This window comes from Phyllobates terribilis, unplaced genomic scaffold (assembly GCF_046119375.1).
Source record: "Phyllobates terribilis strain yellow unplaced genomic scaffold, ASM4611937v1 Scaffold_13__5_contigs__length_258822181, whole genome shotgun sequence".
In the NCBI taxonomy this organism is placed as follows: domain Eukaryota; kingdom Metazoa; phylum Chordata; class Amphibia; order Anura; family Dendrobatidae; genus Phyllobates; species Phyllobates terribilis.
The window spans coordinates 168,329,593-168,356,357 of NW_027362773.1; the positions used below are offsets into that span (position 1 = coordinate 168,329,593).

At 61.5% G+C, this 26,765-nt stretch overlaps 1 protein-coding gene across 4 annotated transcripts in view; it reads left to right on the plus strand.

The window, feature by feature from the left end:
• PIK3C2A (phosphatidylinositol-4-phosphate 3-kinase catalytic subunit type 2 alpha) overlaps window positions 1-26,765 on the plus strand; it is a 252,274-nt gene that overhangs the window by 51,196 nt on the left and 174,313 nt on the right. For 3 of the 4 annotated variants that reach the window (XM_073659039.1, XM_073659042.1, XM_073659040.1), the window contains one exon: window positions 669-814. The gene's annotated coding sequence lies outside the window, so the exon portion shown is untranslated. Of the gene's footprint in view, window positions 1-668; window positions 854-26,765 lie in introns of all 4 variants that reach the window. The other variant, XM_073659041.1, reaches the window with a different exon arrangement.

Consider the following 26,765-nt stretch of genomic DNA (forward strand, 5'->3'; position numbering starts at 1 on the left):
GTGATATATAATGGGGGGAAATCGGGGTGATATATAATGGGGGGATATTGGGGTATATATAATGGGGTGGATATCGGGAGTGATATATAATGGGGTGGATATCGGGGTGATATATAATGGGGGGATATCGGGGTGATATATAATGGGGGGATATTGAGGTGATATATAATGGGGGGATATTGGGGTGATATATAATGGGTGGATATCGGGGTGATATATAATGGGGGGATATCGGGAGTGATATATAATGGGTGGCTATCGGGGGTGATATATAATGGGGTGGATATCAGGGGTGATATATAATGGGGGGATATCGGGGGTGATATATAATGGTTGGATATCAGGGGTGATATATAACGGGGTGGATATCGGGAGTGATATATAATGGGGGGATATCGGGGTGATATATAATGGGGGGATATCGGGGGTGATATATAATGGTTGGATATCAGGAGTGATATATAATGGTTGGATATCGGGAGTGATATATAATGGGGGGATATCGGGAGTGATATATAATGGGGGGATATCGGGAGTGATATATAATGGGGGGATATCAAGGGTGATATATAATGGATGGCTATCGGGAGTGATATATAACGGGGGGATGGTATTATATATATAATCTCTTGGTTTGGGCCACATGTTGCACTTCTCTTTGTCTCCAGAAGGTGGCGGCCGTGACTGTGCTATCGGCACATGCGCGGTGCGGTCAGACAAGGACGCGCACGTTATTTGCCGCTTCGTGACGGGAGCGAGGAAGACGTACAGGAACAACGGAGAAACCGGGCCCGGAGGAGAGAGACACTGACGGGTATGTGAAGAGGAAGAGAAGGAGGAGGGACAGTGACCGGTATGTGAGGAGGAGGAGGGGGGACAGTGACGGGTATGTGAGGAGGAGGAGGGGGGACAGTGACGGGTATGTGAGGAGGAGGGGGGGACAGTGACGGGTATGTGAAGAGGAGGAGGAGGGGGGACAGTGACGGGTATGTGAGGAGGAGGGGGGGACAGTGACGGGTATGTGAAGAGGAGGAGGAGGGGGGACAGTGACGGGTATGTGAGGAGGAGGGGGGGACAGTGACGGGTATGTGAGGGGGAGGAGGGGGGACAGTGACGGGTATGTGAGGAGGAGGAGGAGGGACAGTGACGGGTATGTGAGGAGGAGGAGGAGGAGGAGGAGGGACAGTGATGGGTATGTGAGGAGGAGGAGGAGGAGGAGGAGGGACAGTGACGGGTATGTGAGGAGGAGGAGGGGGGGACAGTGACGGGTATGTGAGGAGGAGGAGGGGGGACAGTGACGGGTATGTGAGGAGGAGGGACAGTGACCGGTATGTGAGGAGGAGGAGGGACAGTGACGGGTATGTGAGGAGGAGGAGGGGGGACAGTGACGGGTATGTGAGGAGGAGGAGGGGGGACAGTGACGGGTATGTGAGGAGGAGGAGGGGGGACAGTGACGGGTATGTGAAGAGGAAGATGAGGAGGAGGGACAGTGACCGGTATGTGAGGAGGAGGAGGAGGAGGGACAGTGACGGGTATGTGAGGAGGAGGAGGGGGGACAGTGACGGGTATGTGAGGAGGAGGAGGGGGGACAGTGACGGGTATGTGAGGAGGAGGGGGGACAGTGACGGGTATGTGAGGAGGAGGAGGAGGGACAGTGACGGGTATGTGAGGAGGAGGAGGAGGTACAGTGACGGGTATGTGAGGAGGAGGAGGGGGGACAGTGACGGGTATGTGAGGAGGAGGAGGAGGAGGGACAGTGACGGGTATGTGAGGAGGAGGAGGGGGGACAGTGACGGGTATGTGAGGAGGAGGGGGGACAGTGACGGGTATGTGAGGAGGAGGGACAGTGACGGGTATGTGAGGAGGAGGGGGGACAGTGACGGGTATGTGAGGAGGAGGAGGGACAGTGACGGGTATGTGAGGAGGAGGAGGAGGAGGGACAGTGACGGGTATGTGAGGAGGAGGAGGGGGGACAGTGACGGGTATGTGAGGAGGAGGGGGGACAGTGACGGGTATGTGAGGAGGAGGAGGAGGGACAGTGACGGGTATGTGAGGAGGAGGGGGGACAGTGACGGGTATGTGAGGAGGAGGAGGAGGAGGGACAGTGACGGGTATGTGAGGAGGAGGAGGGGGGACAGTGACGGGTATGTGAGGAGGAGGAGGGGGGACAGTGACGGGTATGTGAGGAGGAGGAGGGGGGACAGTGACGGGTATGTGAGGAGGAGGAGGGACAGTGACGGGTATGTGAGGAGGAGGAGGAGGGACAGTGACGGGTATGTGAGGAGGAGGAGGAGGGACAGTGACGGGTATGTGAGGAGGAGGAGGAGGAGGGGGGACAGTGACCGGTATGTGAGGAGGAGGAGGAGGGACAGTGACGGGTATGTGAGGAGGAGGAGGGGGGACAGTGACGGGTATGTGAGGAGGAGCAGGAGGGACAGTGACCGGTAAGTGAGGAGGAGGAGGGGGGACAGTGACCGGTATGTGAGGAGGAGGAGGAGGGACAGTGACGGGTATGTGAGGAGGAGTAGGGGGGACAGTGACGGGTATGTGAGGAGGAGGAGGGGGGACAGTGACGGGTATGTGAGGAGGAGCAGGAGGGACAGTGACCGGTAAGTGAGGAGGAGGGACAGTGACGGGTATGTGAGGAGGAGAGACAGTGACGGGTATGTGAGGAGGAGGAGGGGGGGACAGTGACGGGTATGTGAGGAGGAGGAGGAAAGACAGTGACGGGTATGTGAGGAGGAGGAGGGGGGGACAGTGACGGGTATGTGAGGAGGGGGGGACAGTGACGGGTATGTGAGGAGGAGGAGGGGGACAGTGACCGGTATGTGAGGAGGAGGAGGAGGAGGAGGAGGGACAGTGACGGGTATGTGAGGAGGAGGAGGGGGGGACAGTGACCTGTATATGAGGAGGAGGAGGGACAGTGACCGGTATGTGAGGAGGAGGAGGGGGGGACAGTGACCTGTATGTGAGGAGGAGGAGGAGGAGGGACAGTGACGGGTATGTGAGGAGGAGGAGGAGGGACAGTGACCGGTATGTGAGGAGGAGGAGGGGGGGACAGTGACCTGTATGTGAGCAGGAGGAGGAGGAGGGACAGTGACGGGTATGTGAGGAGGAGGGACAGTGACGGGTATGTGAGGAGGAGGGACAGTGACGGGTATGTGAGGAGGAGGAGGGGGGACAGTGACGGGTATGTGAGGAGGAGGAGGAGGGACAGTGACCGGTATGTGAGGAGGAGGAGGAGGAGGGGGACAGTGACCGGTATGTGAGGAGGAGGAGGAGGGGGACAGTGACCGGTATGTGAGGAGGAGGAGGGGGGGACAGTGACGGGTATGTGAGGAGGAGGAGGAGGGACAGTGACCGGTATGTGAGGACGAGGAGGAGGGACAGTGACGGGTATGTGAGGAGGAGGAGGGGGAGGGACAGTGACGGGTATGTGAGGAGGAGGAGGAGGAGGGACAGTGACGGGTATGTGAGGAGGAGGAGGGACAGTGACGGGTATGTGAGGAGGAGGAGGGACAGTGACGGGTATGTGAGGAGGAGGAGGGACAGTGACTGGTATGTGAGGAGGAGGAGGAGGGACAGTGACGGGTATGTGAGGAGGAGGGGGACAGTGACGGGTATGTGAGGAGGAGGAGGAGGAGGGACAGTGACGGGTATGTGAGGAGGAGGAGGAGGAGGGACAGTGACGGGTATGTGAGGAGGAGGAGGAGGGACAGTGACGGGTATGTGAGGAGGAGGAGGGACAGTGACGGGTATGTGAGGAGGAGGAGGGACAGTGACTGGTATGTGAGGAGGAGGAGGAGGGACAGTGACGGGTATGTGAGGAGGAGGGGGACAGTGACGGGTATGTGAGGAGGAGGAGGAGGAGGGACAGTGACGGGTATGTGAGGAGGAGGAGGAGGAGGGACAGTGACGGGTATGTGAGGAGGAGGAGGAGGGACAGTGACGGGTATGTGAGGAGGAGGAGGGACAGTGACGGGTATGTGAGGAGGAGGAGGGACAGTGACTGGTATGTGAGGAGGAGGAGGAGGGACAGTGACGGGTATGTGAGGAGGAGGGGGACAGTGACGGGTATGTGAGGAGGAGGAGGAGGAGGGACAGTGACGGGTATGTGAGGAGGAGGAGGAGGAGGGACAGTGACGGGTATGTGAGGAGGAGGAGGAGGGACAGTGACGGGTATGTGAGGAGGAGGAGGAGGGACAGTGACGGGTATGTGAGGAGGAGGGGGGACAGTGACGGGTATGTGAGGAGGAGGAGGGACAGTGACGGGTATGTGAGGAGGAGGGGGGACAGTGACAGGTATGTGAGGAGGAGGAGGAGGGACAGTGACGGGTATGTGAGGAGGAGGAGGAGGGACAGTGACGGGTATGTGAGGAGGAGGAGGAGGAGGGACAGTGACGGGTATGTGAGGAGGAGGAGGAGGGACAGTGACGGGTATGTGAGGAGGAGGAGGGGGGACAGTGACCGGTATGTGAGGAGGAGGAGGAGGAGGGACAGTGACGGGTATGTGAGGAGGAGGGACAGTGACGGGTATGTGAGGAGGAGGAAGGGGACAGTGACGGGTATGTGAGGAGGAGGAGGAGGGGGACAGTGACGGGTATGTGAGGAGGAGGGACAGTGACGGGTATGGGAGGAGGTGGGGACAGTGACGGTTATGTGAGGAGGAGGAGGGGGGACAGTGACGGTTATGTGAGGAGGAGGAGGGGGGACAGTGACAGGTATGTGGGGAGGAGGGGGGACAGTGACGGGTATGAGGGGGGACAGTGACGGGTATGTGAGGAGGAGGAGGAGGGACAGTGACAGGTATGTGAGGAGGAGGAGGAGGGCGGGGGACAGTGACGGGTATGTGCGGAGGAGGGCGGGGGACAGTGACGGGTATGTGAGGAGGAGAAGGAGGAGGGCGGGGGACAGTGACGGGTATGTGAGGAGGAGGAGGAGGGGGGACAGTGACGGGTATGTGAGGAGGAGGAGGGGGGACAGTGACGGGTATGTGAGGAGGAGAAGGGGGGACAGTGACGGGTATGTGAGGAGGAGGAGGGACAGTGACGGGTATGTGAGGAGGAGGGGGACAGTGACGGGTATGTGAGGAGGAGGAGGGACAGTGACGGGTATGTGAGGAGGAGGGGGACAGTGACGGGTATGTGAGGAGGAGGAGGGGGACAGTGACGGGTATGTGAGGAGGAGGAGGGGGGACAGTGACGGGTATGTGAGGAGGAGGAGGAGGGACAGTGACGGGTATGTGAGGAGGAGGAGGGGGGACAGTGACGGGTATGTGAGGAGGAGGAGGGGGGACAGTGACGGGTATGTGAGGAGGAGGAGGAGGGACAGTGACCGGTATGTGAGGAGGAGGAGGAGGGGGACAGTGACCGGTATGTGAGGAGGAGGAGGAGGGGGACAGTGACCGGTATGTGAGGAGGAGGAGGGGGGGACAGTGACCGGTATGTGAGGAGGAGGAGGAGGGACAGTGACGGGTATGTGAGGAGGAGGAGGAGGGACAGTGACGGGTATGTGAGGAGGAGGAGGAGGGACAATGACCGGTATGTGAGGAGGAGGAGGGGGGACAGTGACGGGTATGTGAAGAGGAGGAGGGGGGACAGTGACGGGTATGTGAGGAGGAGGAGGGGGACAGTGACGGGTATGTGAGGAGGAGGGGGACAGTGACGGGTATGTGAGGAGGAGGAGGAGGGACAGTGATGGGTATGTGAGGAGGAGGAGGAGGAGGGACAGTGACGGGTATGTGAGGAGGAGCAGGGAGGACAGTGACGGGTATGTGAGGAGGAGGAGGGGGGACAGTGACGGGTATGTGAGGAGGAGCAGGGGGGACAGTGACCTGTATGTGAGGAGGAGGAGGGGGGACAGTGACCTGTATGTGAGGAGGAGGAGGAGGGACAGTGACGGGTATGTGAGGAGGGGGGGACAGTGACGGGTATGTGAGGAGGAGGAGGGGGGGACAGTGACGGGTATGTGAGGAGGAGGAGGGGGGGACAGTGACGGGAATGTGAGGAGGAGGAGGGGGGGACAGTGACGGATATGTGAGGAGGAGGAGGGACAGTGACCGGTATGTGAGGAGGAGGAGGGGGACAGTGACTGGTATGTGAGGAGGAGGAGGGGGACAGTGACGGGTATGTGAGGAGGAGGAGGGGGGGACAGTGACGGGTATGTGAGGAGGAGGGGGGGACAGTGACGGGAATGTGAGGAGGAGGGGGGACAGTGACGGGTATGTGAGGAGGAGGAGGGGGGACAGTGACGGGAATGTGAGGAGGAGGAGGGGGGGACAGTGACGGATATGTGAGGAGGAGGAGGGGGGGACAGTGACGGATATGTGAGGAGGAGGAGGGACAGTGACCGGTATGTGAGGAGGAGGAGGGGGACAGTGACGGGTATGTGAGGAGGAGGAGGGGGGACAGTGACGGGTATGTGAGGAGGAGGAGGGGGGACAGTGACGGGTATGTGAGGAGGAGGAGGGGGGACAGTGACGGGTATGTGAGGAGGAGGAGGGGGGACAGTGACGGGTATGTGAGGAGGAGGAGGGGGGACAGTGACGGGTATGTGAGGAGGAGGAGGGGGGACAGTGACGGGTATGTGAGGAGGAGGAGGGGGGACAGTGACGGGTATGTGAGGAGGAGGAGGGGGGACAGTGACGGGTATGTGAGGAGGAGGAGGGGGGACAGTGACGGGTATGTGAGGAGGAGGAGGGGGGACAGTGACGGGTATGTGAGGAGGAGGAGGAGGGGGGACAGTGACGGGTATGTGAGGAGGAGGAGGAGGGGGGACAGTGACGGGTATGTGAGGAGGAGGAGGAGGGGGGACAGTGACGGGTATGTGAGGAGGAGGGACAGTGACGGGTATGTGAGGAGGAGGGACAGTGACGGGTATGTGAGGAGGAGGGACAGTGACGGGTATGTGAGGAGGAGGGACAGTGACGGGTATGTGAGGAGGAGGAAGGGGACAGTGACGGGTATGGGAGGAGGGGGGACAGTGACGGGTATGTGAGGAGGAGGAGGGGGGACAGTGACGGTTATGTGAGGAGGAGGAGGGGGGACAGTGACGGGTATGAGGGGGGACAGTGACGGGTATGTGAGGAGGAGGAGGAGGGACAGTGACTGGTATGTGAGGAGGAGGAGGAGGGCGGGGGACAGTGACGGGTATGTGCGGAGGAGGGCGGGGGACAGTGACGGGTATGTGAGGAGGAGAAGGAGGAGGGCGGGGGATAGTGACGGGTATGTGAGGAGGAGGAGGAGGGGGGATAGTGACGGGTATGTGAGGAGGAGGAGGGGGGATAGTGACGGGTATGTGAGGAGGAGGAGGAGGGGGGATAGTGACGGGTATGTGAGGAGGAGGAGGGGGGACAGTGACGGGTATGTGAGGAGGAGGAGGGGGGACAGTGACGGGTATGTGAGGAGGAGGAGGGGGGACAGTGACGGGTATGTGAGGAGGAGGAGGGGGGACAGTGACTGGTATGTGAGGAGGAGGAGGGGGGACAGTGACGGGTATGTGAGGAGGAGGAGGGGGGACAGTGACGGGTATGTGAGGAGGAGGAGGGGGGACAGTGACGGGTATGTGAGGAGGAGGAGGGGGGACAGTGACGGGTATGTGAGGAGGAGGAGGGGGGGACAGTGACGGGTATGTGAGGAGGAGGAGGGGGGGACAGTGACGGGTATGTGAAGAGGAAGATGAGGAGGGGGACAGTGACGGGTATGTGAGGAGGAGGAGGGGGGGACAGTGACGGGTATGTGAAGAGGAAGATGAGGAGGGGGACAGTGACCGGTATGTGAGGAGGAGGAGGAGGGACAGTGACCGGTATGTGAGGAGGAGGAGGAGGAGGGACAGTGACTGGTATGTGAGGAGGAGGAGGAGGGACAGTGACCGGTATGTGAGGAGGAGGAGGAGGGACAGTGACGGGTATGTGAGGAGGAGGAGGAGGGACAGTGACGGGTCTGTGAGGAGGAGGAGGAGGGACAGTGACGGGTCTGTGAGGAGGAGGAGGAGGGACAGTGACGGGTATGTGAGGAGGAGGAGGAGGGACAGTGACGGGTATGTGAGGAGGAGGAGGAGGGACAGTAACGGGTATGTGAGGAGGAGGGACAGTGACGGGTATGTGAGGAGGAGGAGGAGGGACAGTGACGGGTATGTGAGGAGGAGGAGGAGGTACAGTGACGGGTATGTGAGGAGGAGGAGGAGGGACAGTGACGGGTATGTGAGGAGGAGGAGGAGGGACAGTGACGGGTATGTGAGGAGGAGGAGGAGGGACAGTGACGGGTATGTGAGGAGGAGGAGGAGGGACAGTGACGGGTATGTGAGGAGGAGGAGGAGGGGGGACAGTGACGGGTATGTGAGGAGGAGGGACAGTGACGGGTATGTGAGGAGGAGGGACAGTGACGGGTATGTGAGGAGGAGGGACAGTGACGGGTATGTGAGGAGGAGGAAGGGGACAGTGACGGGTATGGGAGGAGGGGGGACAGTGACGGGTATGTGAGGAGGAGGAGGGGGGACAGTGACGGTTATGTGAGGAGGAGGAGGGGGGACAGTGACAGGTATGTGGGGAGGAGGGGGGACAGTGACGGGTATGAGGGGGGACAGTGACGGGTATGTGAGGAGGAGGAGGAGGGACAGTGACTGGTATGTGAGGAGGAGGAGGAGGGCGGGGGACAGTGACGGGTATGTGCGGAGGAGGGCGGGGGACAGTGACGGGTATGTGAGGAGGAGAAGGAGGAGGGCGGGGGACAGTGACGGGTATGTGAGGAGGAGGAGGAGGGGGGACAGTGACGGGTATGTGAGGAGGAGGAGGGGGGACAGTGACGGGTATGTGAGGAGGAGAAGGGGGGACAGTGACGGGTATGTGAGGAGGAGGAGGGACAGTGACGGGTATGTGAGGAGGAGGAGGGGAACAGTGACGGGTATGTGAGGAGGAGGAGGGGGGACAGTGACGGGTATGTGAGGAGGAGGAGGGGGGACAGTGACGGGTATGTGAGGAGGAGGAGGGGGGACAGTGACGGGTATGTGAGGAGGAGGAGGGGGGACAGTGACGGGTATGTGAGGAGGAGGAGGGGGGACAGTGACGGGTATGTGAGGAGGAGGAGGGGGGACAGTGACGGGTATGTGAGGAGGAGGAGGGGGGACAGTGACGGGTATGTGAGGAGGAGGAGGGGGGACAGTGACGGGTATGTGAGGAGGAGGAGGGGGGACAGTGACGGGTATGTGAGGAGGAGGAGGGGGGACAGTGACGGGTATAGGAGGAGGAGGGGGGACAGTGACGGGTATGTGAGGAGGAGGAGGGGGGGACAGTGACGGGTATGTGAGGAGGAGGAGGGGGGACAGTGACGGGTATGTGAGGAGGAGGAGGGGGGACAGTGACGGGTATGTGAGGAGGAGGAGGGGGGACAGTGACGGGTATGTGAGGAGGAGGAGGGGGGGACAGTGACGGGTATGTGAGGAGGAGGAGGGGGGACAGTGACGGGTATGTGAGGAGGAGGAGGGGGGACAGTGACGGGTATGTGAGGAGGAGGAGGGGGGACAGTGACGGGTATGTGAGGAGGAGGAGGAGGGACAGTGACTGGTATGTGAGGAGGGGGGACAGTGACTGGTATGTGAGGAGGAGGAGGGGGGACAGTGACTGGTATGTGAGGAGGAGGAGGGGGGACAGTGACGGGTATAGGAGGAGGGGGGGACAGTGACGGGTATAGGAGGAGGGGGGGACAGTGACGGGTATGTGAGGAGGAGGAGGGGGGACAGTGACGGGTATGTGAGGAGGAGGAGGGGGGACAGTGACGGGTATGTGAGGAGGAGGAGGGGGGACAGTGACGGGTATGTGAGGAGGAGGGGGGACAGTGACGGGTATGTGAGGAGGAGGAGGGGGGACAGTGACGGGTATGTGAGGAGGAGGAGGGGGGACAGTGACGGGTATGTGAGGAGGAGGAGGGGGGACAGTGACGGGTATGTGAGGAGGAGGAGGGGGGACAGTGACGGGTATGTGAGGAGGAGGAGGGGGGACAGTGACGGGTATGTGAGGAGGAGGAGGGGGGGACAGTGACGGGTATGTGAGGAGGAGGAGGGGGGGACAGTGACGGGTATGTGAGGAGGAGGAGGGGGGGACAGTGACGGGTATGTGAGGAGGAGGAGGGGGGGACAGTGACGGGTATGTGAGGAGGAGGAGGGGGGACTGTGACGGGTATGTGAGGAGGAGGGGGGACAGTGACGGGTATGAGGAGGGCGGGGGACAGTGACGGGTATGTGAGAAGGGGGGGACAGTGACCGGTATGTGAGGAGGAGGAGGGGGGGACAGTGACCGGTATGTGAGGAGGAGGAGGAGGGACAGTGACGGGTATGTGAGGAGGAGGGACAGTGACGGGTATGTGAGGAGGAGGAGGAGGGACAGAGACCGGTATGTGAGGAGGAGGAGGGACAGAGACCGGTATGTGAGGAGGAGGAGGGACAGTGACCGGTATGTGAGGAGGAGGAGGGACAGTGACCGGTATGTGAGGAGGAGGAGGGACAGTGACGGGTATGTGAAGAGGAAGATGAGGAGGGGGACAGTGACGGGTATGTGAGGAGGAGGAGGGGGGACAGTGACGGGTATGTGAGGAGGAGGAGGGGGCACAGTGACGGGTATGTGAGGAGGAGGAGGGGGGGACAGTGACGGGTATGTGAGGAGGAGGAGGAGGGACAGTGACGGGTATGTGAAGAGGAAGATGAGGAGGAGGGACAGTGACGGGTATGTGAAGAGGAAGATGAGGAGGGGGACAGTGACCGGTATGTGAGGAGGAGGAGGGGGGGACAGTGACCTGTATGTGAGGAGGAGGAGGAGGGACAGTGACGGGTATGTGAGGAGGAGGAGGAGGGACAGTGACCGGTATGTGAGGAGAAGGAGGAGGGACAGTGACGGGTATGTGAAAGCGAAGATGAGGAGGGGGACAGTGACCGGTATGTGAGGAGGAGGAGGGGGGACAGTGACGGGTATGTGAGGAGGAGGAGGGGGGACAGTGACGGGTATGTGAGGAGGAGGAGGAGGGACAGTGACGGGTATGTGAGGAGGAGGAGGAGGGACAGTGACGGGTATGTGAGGAGGAGGAGGAGGGACAGTGACGGGTATGTGAGGAGGAGGAGGAGGGACAGTGACGGGTATGTGAGGAGGAGGAGGGACAGTGACCGGTATGTGAGGAGGAGGAGGAGAAGGAGGGACAGTGACGGGTATGTGAAAAGGAAGATGAGGAGGGGGACAGTGACCGGTATGTGAGGAGGAGGAGGGACAGTGACCGGTATGTGAGGAGGAGGAGGGGGGACAGTGACGGGTATGTGAGGAGGAGGGGGGACAGTGATGGGTATGTGAGGAGGAGGAGGAGAGACAGTGACGGGTATGTGAGGAGGAGGAGGAGGGGGGACAGTGACGGGTATGTGAGGAGGAGGAGGAGGGGGACAGTGACGGGTATGTGAGGAGGAGGGGGACAGTGACGGGTATGTGAGGAGGAGGAGGAGGGGGACAGTGACGGGTATGTGAGGAGGAGGAGGAGGAGGGACAGTGACGGGTATGTGAGGAGGAGGAGGAGGGACAGTGACGGGTATGTGAGGAGGAGGAGGAGGATCAGTGACGGGCATGTGAGGAGGAGGAGGAGGAGGGACAGTGACGGGTATGTGAGGAGGAGGAGGAGGGGGGACAGTGACGGGTATGTGAGGAGGAGAAGGGGGGACAGTGACTGGTATGTGAGGAGGAAGAGGGACAGTGACGGGTAAGGGAGGAGGGGGGACAGTGACGGGTATGTGAGGAGGAGGAGGGGGGACAGTGACGGGTATGTGAGGAGGAGGAGGGGGGACAGTGACGGGTATGTGAGGAGGAGGGGGGACAGTGACGGGTATGTGAGGAGGAGGAGGGGGGACAGTGACAGGTATGAGGGTGGACAGTGACGGGTATGTGAGGAGGAGGAGGAGGGACAGTGACGGGTATGTGAGGAGGAGGAGGGCGGGGGACAGTGACGGGTATGTGCGGAGGAGGGCGGGGGACAGTGACGGGTATGTGAGGAGGAGGAGGGCAGGGGACAGTGACGGGTATGTGAGGAGGAGGAGGGGGGACAGTGACGGGTATGTGAGGAGGGGGGACAGTGACGGATGTGTGAGGAGGGGGGACAGTGACGGGTATGTGAGGAGGAGGAGGGGGGACAGTGACGGGTATGTGAGGAGGAGGAGGGGGGACAGTGACGGGTATGTGAGGAGGAGGGACAGTGACGGGTATGTGAAGAGGAAGATGAGGAGGGGGGACAGTGACGGGTATGTGAGGAGGGGGGACAGTGACGGGTATGTGAGGAGGGGGGACAGTGACGGGTATGTGAGGAGGGGGGACAGTGACGGGTATGTGAGGAGGGGGGACAGTGACGGGTATGTGAGGAGGAGGGACAGTGACGGGTATGTGAGGAGGAGGGACAGTGACGGGTATGTGAGGAGGAGGGGGGACAGTGACGGGTATGTGAGAAGGGGGGGACAGTGATGGGTATGTGAGGAGGAGGAGGGGGGACAGTGACTGGTATGTGAGGAGGAGGAGGGGGGACAGTGACGGGTATGTGAGGAGGAGAAGGGGGGACAGTGACGGGTATGTGAGGAGGAGGAGGGACAGTGACGGGTATGTGAGGAGGAGGAGGGGGACAGTGACGGGTATGTGAGGAGGAGGAGGGGGGACAGTGACGGGTATGTGAGGAGGAGGAGGGGGGACAGTGACGGGTATGTGAGGAGGAGGAGGGGGGACAGTGACGGGTATGTGAGGAGGAGGAGGGGGGACAGTGACGGGTATGTGAGGAGGAGGAGGGGGGACAGTGACGGGTATGTGAGGAGGAGGAGGGGGGGACAGTGACGGGTATGTGAGGAGGAGGAGGGGGGACAGTGACGGGTATGTGAGGAGGAGGAGGGGGGACAGTGACGGGTATAGGAGGAGGAGGAGGGGGGGACAGTGACGGGTATAGGAGGAGGAGGGGGGACAGTGACGGGTATAGGAGGAGGGGGGCCAGTGACGGGTATAGGAGGAGGGGGGGACAGTGACGGGTATGTGAGGAGGAGGAGGGGGGGACAGTGACGGGTATGTGAGGAGGGGGGGACAGTGACGGGTACGTGAGGAGGAGGAGGGGGGACAGTGACGGATATGTGAGGAGGAGGAGGAGGGGGGACAGTGACGGGTATGTGAGGAGGAGGAGGGGGGGACAGTGACGGGTATGTGAGGAGGAGGAGGGGGGACAGTGACGGGTATGTGAGGAGGAGGAGGGGGGGACAGTGACGGGTATGTGAGGAGGAGGAGGGGGTACAGTGACGGGTATGTGAGGAGGAGGAGGGGGGGACAGTGACGGGTATGTGAGGAGGAGGAGGGGGGACAGTGACGGGTATGTGAGGAGGAGGAGGGGGGGACAGTGACGGGTATGTGAGGAGGAGGAGGGGGGACAGTGACGGGTATGTGAGGAGGGGGGACAGTGACGGGTATGTGAGGAGGAGGAGGGGGGACAGTGACGGGTATGTGAGGAGGAGGAGGGGGGACAGTGACGGGTATGTGAGGAGGGGGGACAGTGACTGGTATGTGAGGAGGGGGGACAGTGACTGGTATGTGAGGAGGAGGAGGGGGGACAGTGACTGGTATGTGAGGAGGAGGAGGGACAGTGACGGGTATAGGAGGAGGGGGGGACAGTGACGGGTATGTGAGGAGGAGGAGGGGGGGACAGTGACGGGTATGTGAGGAGGAGGAGGGGGGACAGTGACGGGTATGTGAGGAGGAGGAGGGGGGACAGTGACGGGTATGTGAGGAGGAGGAGGGGGGACAGTGACGGGTATGTGAGGAGGAGGAGGGGGGACAGTGACGGGTATGTGAGGAGGAGGAGGGGGGACAGTGACGGGTATGTGAGGAGGAGGAGGGGGGACAGTGACGGGTATGTGAGGAGGAGGAGGGGGGACAGTGACGGGTATGTGAGGAGGAGGAGGGGGGACAGTGACGGGTATGTGAGGAGGAGGAGGGGGGGACAGTGACGGGTATGTTAGGAGGAGGAGGGGGGGACAGTGACGGGTATGTGAGGAGGAGGAGGGGGGACTGTGACGGGTATGTGAGGAGGAGGGGGGACAGTGACGGGTATGAGGAGGGCGGGGGACAGTGACGGGTATGTGAGAAGGGGGGGACAGTGACCGGTATGTGAGGAGGAGGAGGGGGGGACAGTGACCGGTATGTGAGGAGGAGGAGGGACAGTGACGGGTATGTGAGGAGGAGGGACAGTGACCGGTATGTGAGGAGGAGGAGGAGGAGGGACAGTGACCGGTATGTGAGGAGGAGGAGGGACAGTGACCGGTATGTGAGGAGGAGGAGGGACAGTGACGGGTATGTGAAGAGGAAGATGAGGAGGGGGACAGTGACGGGTATGTGAGGAGGAGGAGGGGGGACAGTGACGGGTATGTGAGGAGGAGGAGGGGGCACAGTGACGGGTATGTGAGGAGGAGGAGGGGGGGACAGTGACGGGTATGTGAGGAGGAGGAGGGGGGGACAGTGACGGGTATGTGAAGAGGAAGATGAGGAGGAGGGACAGTGACGGGTATGTGAAGAGGAAGATGAGGAGGGGTACAGTGACCGGTATGTGAGGAGGAGGAAGGGGGGACAGTGACCTGTATGTGAGGAGGAGGAGGAGGGACAGTGACGGGTATGTGAGGAGGAGGAGGAGGGACAGTGACCGGTATGTGAGGAGAAGGAGGAGGGACAGTGACGGGTATGTGAAAGCGAAGATGAGGAGGGGGACAGTGACCGGTATGTGAGGAGGAGGAGGGGGGACAGTGACGGGTATGTGAGGAGGAGGAGGGGGGACAGTGACGGGTATGTGAGGAGGAGGAGGAGGGACAGTGACGGGTATGTGAGGAGGAGGAGGAGGGACAGTGACGGGTATGTGAGGAGGAGGAGGAGGGACAGTGACGGGTATGTGAGGAGGAGGAGGGACAGTGACCGGTATGTGAGGAGGAGGAGGAGGAGGGACAGTGACGGGTATGTGAAAAGGAAGATGAGGAGGGGGACAGTGACCGGTATGTGAGGAGGAGGAGGGACAGTGACCGGTATGTGAGGAGGAGGAGGGGGGACAGTGACGGGTATGTGAGGAGGAGGAGGGGGGACAGTGATGGGTATGTGAGGAGGAGGAGGAGAGACAGTGACGGGTATGTGAGGAGGAGGAGGAGGGGGGACAGTGACGGGTATGTGAGGAGGAGGAGGAGGGGGACAGTGACGGGTATGTGAGGAGGAGGGGGACAGTGACGGGTATGTGAGGAGGAGGAGGAGGGGGACAGTGACGGGTATGTGAGGAGGAGGAGGAGGAGGGACAGTGACGGGTATGTGAGGAGGAGGAGGAGGGACAGTGACGGGTATGTGAGGAGGAGGAGGAGGGACAGTGACGGGCATGTGAGGAGGAGGAGGAGGGACAGTGACGGGTATGTGAGGAGGAGGAGGAGGGGGGACAGTGACGGGTATGTGAGGAGGAGAAGGGGGGACAGTGACTGGTATGTGAGGAGGAAGAGGGACAGTGACGGGTAAGGGAGGAGGGGGGACAGTGACGGGTATGTGAGGAGGAGGAGGGGGGACAGTGACGGGTATGTGAGGAGGAGGAGGGGGGACAGTGACGGGTATGTGAGGAGGAGGAGGGGGGACAGTGACGGGTATGTGAGGAGGAGGAGGGGGGACAGTGACGGGTATGAGGGTGGACAGTGACGGGTATGTGAGGAGGAGGAGGAGGGACAGTGACGGGTATGTGAGGAGGAGGAGGAGGAGGGCGGGGGACAGTGACGGGTATGTGCGGAGGAGGGCTGGGGACAGTGACGGGTATGTGAGGAGGAGGAGGAGGGCAGGGGACAGTGACGGGTATGTGAGGAGGAGGAGGGGGGACAGTGACGGGTATGTGAGGAGGGGGGACAGTGACGGGTATGTGAGGAGGGGGGACAGTGACGGGTATGTGAGGAGGGGGGACAGTGACGGGTATGTGAGGAGGAGGGGGGACAGTGACGGGTATGTGAGGAGGAGGAGGGGGGACAGTGACGGGTATGTGAGGAGGGGGGACAGTGACGGGTATGTGAGGAGGAGGGACAGTGACGGGTATGTGAAGAGGAAGATGAGGAGGGGGGACAGTGACGGGTATGTGAGGAGGGGGGACAGTGACGGGTATGTGAGGAGGGGGGACAGTGACGGGTATGTGAGGAGGGGGGACAGTGACGGGTATGTGAGGAGGAGGGACAGTGACGGGTATGTGAGGAGGAGGGACAGTGACGGGTATGTGAGGAGGAGGGACAGTGACGGGTATGTGAGGAGGAGGGGGGACAGTGACGGGTATGTGAGAAGGGGGGGACAGTGATGGGTATGTGAGGAGGAGGAGGGGGGACAGTGACTGGTATGTGAGGAGGAGGAGGGGGGGACAGTGACGGGTATGTGAGGAGGAGGAGGGGGGACAGTGACGGGTATGTGAGGAGGAGGAGGGGGGACAGTGACGGGTATGTGAGGAGGAGGAGGGGGGGACAGTGACGGGTATGTGAGGAGGAGGAGGAGGGACAGTGACGGGTATGTGAGGAGGGGGGACAGTGACGGGTATGTGAGGAGGGGGGACAGTGACGGGTATGTGAGGAGGAGGGGGGACAGTGACGGGTATGAGGAGGGCGGGGGACAGTGACGGGTATGTGAGGAGGAGGGGGGACAGTGACGGGTATGTGAGGAGGGGGGACAGTGACGGGTATGTGAGGAGGGGGGACAGTGACGGGTATGTGAGGAGGAGGGACAGTGACGGGTATGTGAGGAGGGGGGACAGTGACGGGTATGTGAGGAGGAGGGCGGGGGACAGTGACGGGTATGAGGAGGAGGAGGGGGGGACAGTGACGGGTATGTGAGAAGGGGGGGACAGTGACCGGTATGTGAGGAGGAGGAGGAGGGGGACAGTGACCGGTATGTGAGGAGGAGGAGGGGGGGACAGTGACCGGTATGTGAGGAGGAGGAGGAGGGACAGTGACGGGTATGTGAGGAGGAGGAGGGACAGTGACCGGTATGTGAGGAGGAGGAGGAGGGACAGTGACGGGTATGTGAAGAGGAAGATGAGGAGGGGGACGGTGACGGGTATGTGAGGAGGAGGAGGGGGGACAGTGACGGGTATGTGAGGAGGAGGAGGGGGCACAGTGACGGGTATGTGAGGAGGAGGAGGGGGCACAGTGACGGGTATGTGAGGAGGAGGAGGGGGGGACAGTGACGGGTATGTGAGGAGGAGGAGGAGGGACAGTGACCGGTATGTGAAGAGGAAGATGAGGAGGAGGGACAGTGATGGGTATGTGAAGAGGAAGATGAGGAGGGGGACAGTGACCGGTATGTGAGGAGGAGGAGGGGGACAGTGACCGGTATGTGAGGAGGAGGAGGAGGGGGACAGTGACCGGTATGTGAGGAGGAGGAGGGGGGGACAGTGACCTGTATGTGAGGAGGAGGAGGGGGGACAGTGACGGGTATGTGAGGAGGAGGAGGGGGGACAGTGACGGGTATGTGAGGAGAAGGAGGGGGGACAGTGACTGGTATGTGAGGAGGAGGAGGAGGGACAGTGACGGGCATGTGAGGAAGAGGAGGAGGGACAGTGACGGGTATGTGAGGAGGGGGGTGACAGTGACGGGTATGTGAGGAGGAGGAGGAGGGACACTGACGGGTATGTGAAGAGGAAGATGAGGAGGGGGACAGTGACCGGTATGTGAGGAGGAGGGACAGTGACCGGTATGTGAGGAGGAGGGACAGTGACGGGTATGTGAGGAGGAGGAGGGGGGGACAGTGACGGGTATGTGAGGAGGAGGAGGGGGGACAGTGACGGGTATGTGAGGAGGAGGGACAGTGACGGGTATGTGAGGAGGGGGGGACAGTGACGGGTATGTGAGGAGCAGCAGGAGGGACAGTGACGGGTATGTGAGGAGGAGCAAGAGGGACAGTGACGGGTATGTGAGGAGGAGCAGGAGGGACAGTGACGGGTATGTGAGGAGGAGCAGGAGGGACAGTGACGGGTATGTGAGGAGGAGCAGGAGGGACAGTGACGGGTATGTGAGGAGGAGGAGGGGGACAGTGACGGGTATGTGAGGAGGAGGAGGGGGGACAGTGACGGGTTTGTGAGGAGGAGGAGGGGGGACAGTGACGGGTATGTGAGGAGGAGGAGGGGGGACAGTGACGGGTATGTGAGGAGGAGGAGGGGGGACAGTGACGGGTATGTGAGGAGGAGGAGGGGGGATAGTGACGGGTATGTGAGGAGGAGGAGGAGGGGGGATAGTGACGGGTATGTGAGGAGGAGGAGGAGGAGGGGGGACAGTGACGGGTATGTGAAGAGGAGGAGGGGGGACAGTGACGGGTATGTGAGGAGGAGGAGGGGGGACAGTGACGGGTATGTGAGGAGGAGGAGGGGGGACAGTGACGGGTATGTGAGGAGGGGGAGGGGGGACAGTGACGGGTATGTGAGGAGGAGGAGGGGGGACAGTGACGGGTATGTGAGGAGGAGGAGGGGGGACAGTGACGGGTATGTGAGGAGGAGGAGGGGGGGACAGTGACGGGTATGTGAGGAGGAGGAGGGGGGACAGTGACGGGTATGTGAGGAGGAGGGACAGTGACGGGTATGTGAGGAGGGGGGGACAGTGACGGGTATGTGAGGAGCAGCAGGAGGGACAGTGACGGGTATGTGAGGAGGAGCAAGAGGGACAGTGACGGGTATGTGAGGAGGAGCAGGAGGGACAGTGACGGGTATGTGAGGAGGAGCAGGAGGGACAGTGACGGGTATGTGAGGAGGAGCAGGAGGGACAGTGACGGGTATGTGAGGAGGAGGAGGGGGACAGTGACGGGTATGTGAGGAGGAGGAGGGGGACAGTGACGGGTATGTGAGGAGGAGGGGGGACAGTGACGGGTTTGTGAGGAGGAGGAGGGGGGACAGTGACGGGTATGTGAGGAGGAGGAGGGGGGACAGTGACGGGTATGTGAGGAGGAGGAGGGGGGACAGTGACGGGTATGTGAGGAGGAGGAGGGGGGATACTGACGGGTATGTGAGGAGGAGGAGGAGGGGGGATAGTGACGGGTATGTGAGGAGGAGGAGGAGGAGGGGGGACAGTGACGGGTATGTGAAGAGGAGGAGGGGGGACAGTGACGGGTATGTGAGGAGGAGGAGGGGGGACAGTGACGGGTATGTGAGGAGGAGGAGGGGGGACAGTGACGGGTATGTGAGGAGGAGGAGGGGGGACAGTGACGGGTATGTGAGGAGGAGGAGGGGGGACAGTGACGGGTATGTGAGGAGGAGGAGGGGGGACAGTGACGGGTATGTGAGGAGGAGGAGGGGGGACAGTGACGAGTATGTGAGGAGGAGGGGGGACAGTGACGGGTATGTGAGGAGGAGGGGGGACAGTGACGGGTATGTGAGGAGGAGGGGGGACAGTGACGGGTATGTGAGGAGGAGGAGGGGGGACAGTGACGGGTATGTGAGGAGGAGGAGGGGGGGACAGTGACGGGTATGTGAGGAGGAGGAGGGGGGGACAGTGACGGGTATGTGAAGAGGAAGATGAGGAGGGGGACAGTGACGGGTATGTGAGGAGGAGGAGGGGGGGACAGTGACGGGTATGTGAAGAGGAAGATGAGGAGGGGGACAGTGACCGGTATGTGAGGAGGAGGAGGGACAGTGACCGGTATGTGAGGAGGAGGAGGGACAGTGACTGGTATGTGAGGAGGAGGAGGAGGGACAGTGACCGGTATGTGAGGAGGAGGAGGAGGGACAGTGACGGGTATGTGAGGAGGAGAAGGAGGGACAGTGATGGGTATGTGAGGAGGAGAAGGAGGGACAGTGACGGGTCTGTGAGGAGGAGGAGGAGGGACAGTGACGGGTCTGTGAGGAGGAGGAGGAGGGACAGTGACGGGTCTGTGAGGAGGAGGAGGAGGGACAGTGACGGGTATGTGAGGAGGAGGAGGAGGGACAGTGACGGGTATGTGAGGAGGAGGAGGAGGGACAGTGACGGGTATGTGAGGAGGAGGAGGAGGGACAGTGACGGGTATGTGAGGAGGAGGAGGAGGGACAGTGACGGGTATGTGAGGAGGAGGAGGAGGGACAGTGACGGGTATGTGAGGAGGAGGAGGAGGAGGGACAGTGACGGGTATGTGAGGAGGAGGAGGGACAGTGACGGGTATGTGAGGAGGAGCAGGAGGGACAGTGACGGGTATGTGAGGAGGAGGAGGGACAGTGACGGGTATGTGAGGAGGAGCAGGAGGGACAGTGACGGGTATGTGAGGAGGAGGAGGGGGGGACAGTGAGGGGTATGTGAGGAGGAGGAGGGGGGACAGTGACGGGTATGTGAGGAGGAGGAGGGGGGGACAGTGACGGGTATGTGAGGAGGAGGAGGGACAGTGACGGGTATGTGAGGAGGAGGAGGGACAGTGACGGGTATGTGAGGAGGAGCAGGGGGGACAGTGACGGGTATGTGAGGAGGAGGAGGGGGGACAGTGACGGGTATGTGAGGAGGAGGAGGGGGGACAGTGACGGGTATGTGAGGAGAAGGAGGGGGAACAGTGACTGGTATGTGAGGAGGAGGAGGAGGAGGGACAGTGACGGGTATGTGAGGAGGAGGAGGAGGGACAGTGACGGGTATGTGAGGAGGGGGGGGACAGTGACGGGTATGTGAGGAGGAGGAGGAGGGACAGTGACGGGTATGTGAAGAGGAAGATGAGGAGGGGGACTGTGACCGGTATGTGAGGAGGAGGAGGAGGAGGGACAGTGACGGGTATGTGAGGAGGAGGAGGAGGGACAGTGACGGGTATGTGAGGAGGAGGAGGAGGAGGGACAGTGACGGGTATGTGAGGAGGAGGAGGGACAGTGACGGGTATGTGAGGAGGAGCAGGAGGGACAGTGACGGGTATGTGAGGAGGAGGAGGGACAGTGACGGGTATGTGAGGAGGAGCAGGAGGGACAGTGACGGGTATGTGAGGAGGAGGAGGGGGGGACAGTGACGGGTATGTGAGGAGGAGGAGGGGGGACAGTGACGGGTATGTGAGGAGGAGGAGGGGGGGACAGTGACGGGTATGTGAGGAGGAGGAGGGACAGTGACGGGTATGTGAGGAGGAGGAGGGACAGTGACGGGTATGTGAGGAGGAGCAGGGGGGACAGTGACGGGTATGTGAGGAGGAGGAGGGGGGACAGTGACGGGTATGTGAGGAGGAGGAGGGGGGACAGTGACGGGTATGTGAGGAGAAGGAGGGGGAACAGTGACTGGTATGTGAGGAGGAGGAGGAGGGACAGTGACGGGTATGTGAGGAGGAGGAGGAGGGACAGTGACGGGTATGTGAGGAGGGGGGGGACAGTGACGGGTATGTGAGGAGGAGGAGGAGGGACAGTGACGGGTATGTGAAGAGGAAGATGAGGAGGGGGACTGTGACCGGTATGTGAGGAGGAGGAGGAGGAGGGACAGTGACCGGTATGTGAGGAGGAGGGACAGTGACGGGTATGTGAGGAGGAGGGGGGGACAGTGACGGGTATGTGAGGAGGAGGAGGGGGGGACAGTGACGGGTATAAGAGGAGGGGGGACAGTGACGGGTATAGGAGGAGGGGGGACAGTGACGGGTATGTGAGGAGGAGGAGGGGGGACAGTGACGGGTATGTGAGGAGGAGGAGGGGGGACAGTGACGGGTATGTGAGGAGGAGGAGGAGGGGGGACAGTGACGGGTATGTGAGGAGGAGGAGGAGGGGGGACAGTGACGGGTATGTGAGGAGGAGGAGGAGAGGGGGACAGTGACGGGTATGTGAGGAGGAGGAGGGGGGACAGTGACGGGTTTGTGAGGAGGAGGAGGGGGGGGGACAGTGACGGGTTTGTGAGGAGGAGGAGGGGGGGGGACAGTGACGGGTATGTGAGGAGGAGGAGGGGGGGACAGTGACGGGTATGTGAGGAGGAGGAGGGGGGGACAGTGACGGGTATGTGAGGAGGAGGAGGGGGGGACAGTGACGGGTATGTGAGGAGGAGGGGGGGGACAGTGACGGGTATGTGAGGAGGAGGAGGGGGGGACAGTGACGGCTATGTGAGGAGGAGGAGGGGGGGACAGTGACGGGTATGTGAGGAGGAGGAGGGGGGGACAGTGACGGGTATGTGAGGAGGGCGGGGGACAGTGACGGGTATGTGAGGAGGAGGAGGTGGGACAGTGACGGGTATGTGAGGAGGAGGAGGAGGGACAGTGACTGGTATGTGAGGAGGGGGGACAGTGACGGGTATGTGAGGAGGAGGGCGGGGGACAGTGACGGGTATGTGAGGAGGAGGAGGGGGGACAGTGACGGGTATGAGGAGGGCGGGGGACAGTGACGGGTATGTGAGGAGGAGGGGGGACAGTGACGGATATGTGAGGAGGAGGGGGGACAGTGACGGGTATGTGAGGAGGAGGAGGGGGGGACAGTGACGGGTATGTGAGGAGGAGGAGGGGGGACAGTGACGGGTATGTGAGGAGGAGGAGGGGGGACAGTGACGGGTATGAGGAGGGCGGGGGGACAGTGACGGGTATGTGAGAAGGGGGGGACAGTGACGGGTATGTGAGGAGGAGGAGGGGGAACAGTGACGGGTATGTGAGGAGGAGGGGGGGACAGTGACGGGTATGTGATTTGGAGGGGGGGGGACAGTGACGGGTATGTGAGGAGGAGGGGGGGACAGTGACGGGTATGTGAGGAGGAGGAGGGGGAACAGTGACGGGTATGTGAGGAGGAGTGGGGGACAGTGACGGGTATGTGAGGAGTGGGGGACAGTGACGGGTATGTGAGGAGGAGGGGGGGACAGTGACGGGTATGTGAGGAGGAGGAGGGGGGGACAGTGACGGGTATGTGAGGAGGAGGGGGGGACAGTGACGGGTATGTGAGGAGGAGGAGGGGGGACAGTAACGGGTATGTGAGGAGGGGGAGGGGGAACAGTGACGGGTATGTGAGGAGGAGGAGGGGGGGACAGTGACGGGTATGTGAGGAGGAGGAGGGGGGGGACAGTGACGGGTATGTGAGGAGGAGGAGGGGGGACAGTGACGGGTATGTGAGGAGGAGGAGGGGGGACAGTGACGGGTATGTGAGGAGGAGGAGGGGGGACAGTGACGGGTATGAGGAGGGCGGGGGGACAGTGACGGGTATGTGAGAAGGGCGGGACAGTGACTGGTATGTGAGGAGGAGGAGGGGGGGACAGTGACGGGTATGTGAGGAGGAGGAGGGGGGACAGTGACGGGTATGTGAGGAGGAGGAGGGGGGACAGTGACGGGTATGTGAGGAGGGGGGACAGTGACGGGTATGTGAGGAGGAGGAGGGGGGACAGTGACGGGTATGTGAGGAGGAGGAGGGACAGTGACGGGTATGTGAGGAGGAGGGGGGACAGTGACGGGTATGAGGAGGGCGGGGGACAGTGACGGGTATGTGAGAAGGGGGGGACAGTGACGGATATGTGAGGAGGAGGAGGGGGGACAGTGATGGGTATGTGAGGAGGAGGAGGGGGGACAGTGACGGGTATGTGAGGAGGAGGAGGGGGGACAGTGACGGGTATGTGAGGAGGAGGAGGGGGGACAGTGACGGGTATGTGAGGAGGAGGGGGGACAGTGACGGGTATGTGAGGAGGAGGGGGGACAGTGACGGGTATGTGAGGAGGAGGGGGGACAGTGGCGGGTATGTGAGGAGGAGGGGGGACAGTGACGGGTATGTGAGGAGGAGGGGGGACAGTGACGGGTATGTGAGGAGGAGGAGGGGGGGGACAGTGACGGGTATGTGAGGAGGAGGGGGGGACAGTGACGGGTACGTGAGGCGCAGGAGGGGGGACAGTGACGGGTATGTGAGTAGGAGGAGGGGGGACAGTGACGGGTATGTGAGGAGGAGGAGGGGGGGACAATGACGGGTATGTGAGGAGGAGGAGGGGGGGACAGTGACGGCTATGTGAGGAGGAGGAGGGGGGGACAGTGACGGGTATGTGAGGAGGAGGAGGGGGGGACAGTGACGGGTATGTGAGGAGGAGGAGGGGGGACAGTGACGGGTATAAGAGGAGGGGGGACAGTGACGGGTATAGGAGGAGGGGGGGACAGTGACGGGTATGTGAGGAGGAGGAGGGGGGACAGTGACGGGTATGTGAGGAGGAGGAGGGGGGACAGTGACGGGTATGTGAGGAGGAGGAGGAGGGGGGGACAGTGACGGGTATGTGAGGAGGAGGAGGGGGGACAGTGACGGGTATGTGAGGAGGAGGAGGGGGGGACAGTGACGGGTATGTGAGGAGGAGGAGGGGGGACAGTGACGGGTATGTGAGGAGGAGGAGGGGGGGACAGTGACGGGTATGTGAGGAGGAGGGGGGGACAGTGACGGGTATGTGAGGAGGAGGAGGGGGGGACAGTGACGGGTATGTGAGGAGGAGGAGGGGGGGACAGTGACGGGTATGAGGAGGGCGGGGGACAGTGACGGGTATGTGAGGAGGAGGAGGGGGGACAGTGACGGGTATGTGAGGTGGAGGAGGAGGGACAGTGAGTGGTATGTGAGGAGGGGGGACAGTGACGGGTATGTGAGGAGGAGGGCGGGGGACAGTGACGGGTATGTGAGGAGGAGGAGGGGGGACAGTGACGGGTATGTGAGGAGGAGGAGGGGGGACAGTGACGGGTATGAGGAGGGCGGGGGACAGTGACGGGTATGTGAGAAGGGGGGGACAGTGACGGGTATGTGAGGAGGAGAAGGGGGAACAGTGACGGGTATGTGAGAAGGAGGAGGGACAGTGACGGGTATGTGAGGAGCGGGGACAGTGACGGGTATGTGAGGAGGAGGGGGGGACCGTGACGGGTATGTGATTTGGAGGGGGGGACAGTGACGGGTATGTGAGGAGGAGGGGGGGGACAGTGACGGGTATGTGAGGAGGAGGAGGGGGGACAGTGACGGGTATGTGAGGAGGAGGAGTGGTGACAGTGACTAGTATGAGGAGGAGGGGGGGACAGTGACGGGTATGTGAGGAGGAGGGGGGGACAGTGACGGGTATGTGAGGAGGAGGGGGGGACAGTGACGGGTATGTGAGGAGGAGGAGGGGGGACAGTGACGGGTATGTGAGGAGGAGGAGGAGGGGGAACAGTGACGGGTATGTGAGGAGGAGGAGGGGGGGACAGTGACGGGTATGTGAGGAGGAGGAGGGGGGACAGTGACGGGTATGAGGAGGGCGGGGGACAGTGACGGGTATGTGAGAAGGGGGGGACAGTGACGGGTATGTGAGGAGGAGGAGGGGTGACAGTGACTGGTATGTGAGGAGGAGGAGGGGGGGACAGTGATGGGTATGTGAGGAGGAGGAGGGGGGACAGTGACTGGTATGTGAGGAGGAGGAGGAGGGACAGTGACGGGTATGTGAGGAGGGGGGACAGTGACGGGTATGTGAGGAGGAGGAGGAGGGACAGTGACGGGTATGTGAGGAGGAGGGGGGACAGTGACGGGTATGAGGAGGGCGGGGGACAGTGACGGGTATGTGAGAAGGGGGGGACAGTGACGGATATGTGAGGAGGAGGAGGGGGGACAGTGATGGGTATGTGAGGAGGAGGAGGAGGGACAGTGACGGGTATGTGAGGAGGAGGGGGGACAGTGACGGGTATGTGAGGAGGAGGGGGGACAGTGACGGGTATGTGAGGAGGAGGAGGGGGGGACAGTGACGGGTATGTGAGGAGGAGGAGGGGGGGACAGTGACGGGTATGTGAGGAGGAGGAGGAGGGACAGTGACGGGTATTTGAGGAGGAGTAGGGACAGTGACCGGTATGTGAGGAGGAGGAGGAGGGACAGTGACGGGTATGTGTAGAGGAAGATAAGGAGGGGGACAGTGACGGGTATGTGAGGAGGAGGAGGGGGCACAGTGACGGGTATGTGAGGAGGAGGAGGGTGGGGACAGTGACGGGTATGTGAGGAGGAGGAGGGACAGTGACCGGTATGTGAAGAGGAAGATGAGGAGGAGGGACAGTGACGGGTATGTGAAGAGGAAGATGAGGAGGGGGACAGTGACCGGTATGTGAGGAGGAGGAGGGGGACAGTGACCGGTATGTGAGGAGGAGGAGGGGGCACAGTGACGGGTATGTGAGGAGGAGGAGGGGGGGGACAGTGACGGGCATGTGAGGAGGAGGAGGAGGGACAGTGACCGGTATGTGAAGAGGAAGATGAGGAGGAGGGACAGTGACGGGTATGAGAAGAGGAAGATGAGGAGGGGGACAGTGACCGGTATGTGAGGAGGAGGAGGGGGACAGTGACCGTTATGTGAGGAGGAGGGGGACAGTGACCGTTATGTGAGGAGGAGGGGGACAGTGACCGGTATGTGAGGAGGAGGAGGGGGGGACAGTGACCTGTATGTGAGGAGGAGGGACAGTGACAGGTATGTGAGGAGGAGGAGGAGGGACAGTGACGGGTATGTGAGGAGGAGGAGGGGGGACAGTGACTAGTATGAGGAGGAGGGGGGGACAGTGACGGGTATGTGAGGAGTGGGGGACAGTGCCGGGTATGTGAGGAGGAGGAGGGGGGGACAGTGACGGGTATGTGAGGAGGAGGGGGGGGACAGTGACGGGTATGTGAGGAGGAGGAGGGGGGGACAGTGACGGGTATGTGAGGAGGAGGAGGGGGGGACAGTGACGGGTATGTGAGGAGGAGGGGGGACAGTGACTAGTATGAGGAGGAGGGGGGGACAGTGACGGGTATGTGAGGAGTGGGGGACAGTGACGGGTATGTGAAAAGGAAGATGAGGAGGGGGACAGTGACCGGTATGTGAGGAGGAGGAGGGACAGTGACCGGTATGTGAGGAGGAGG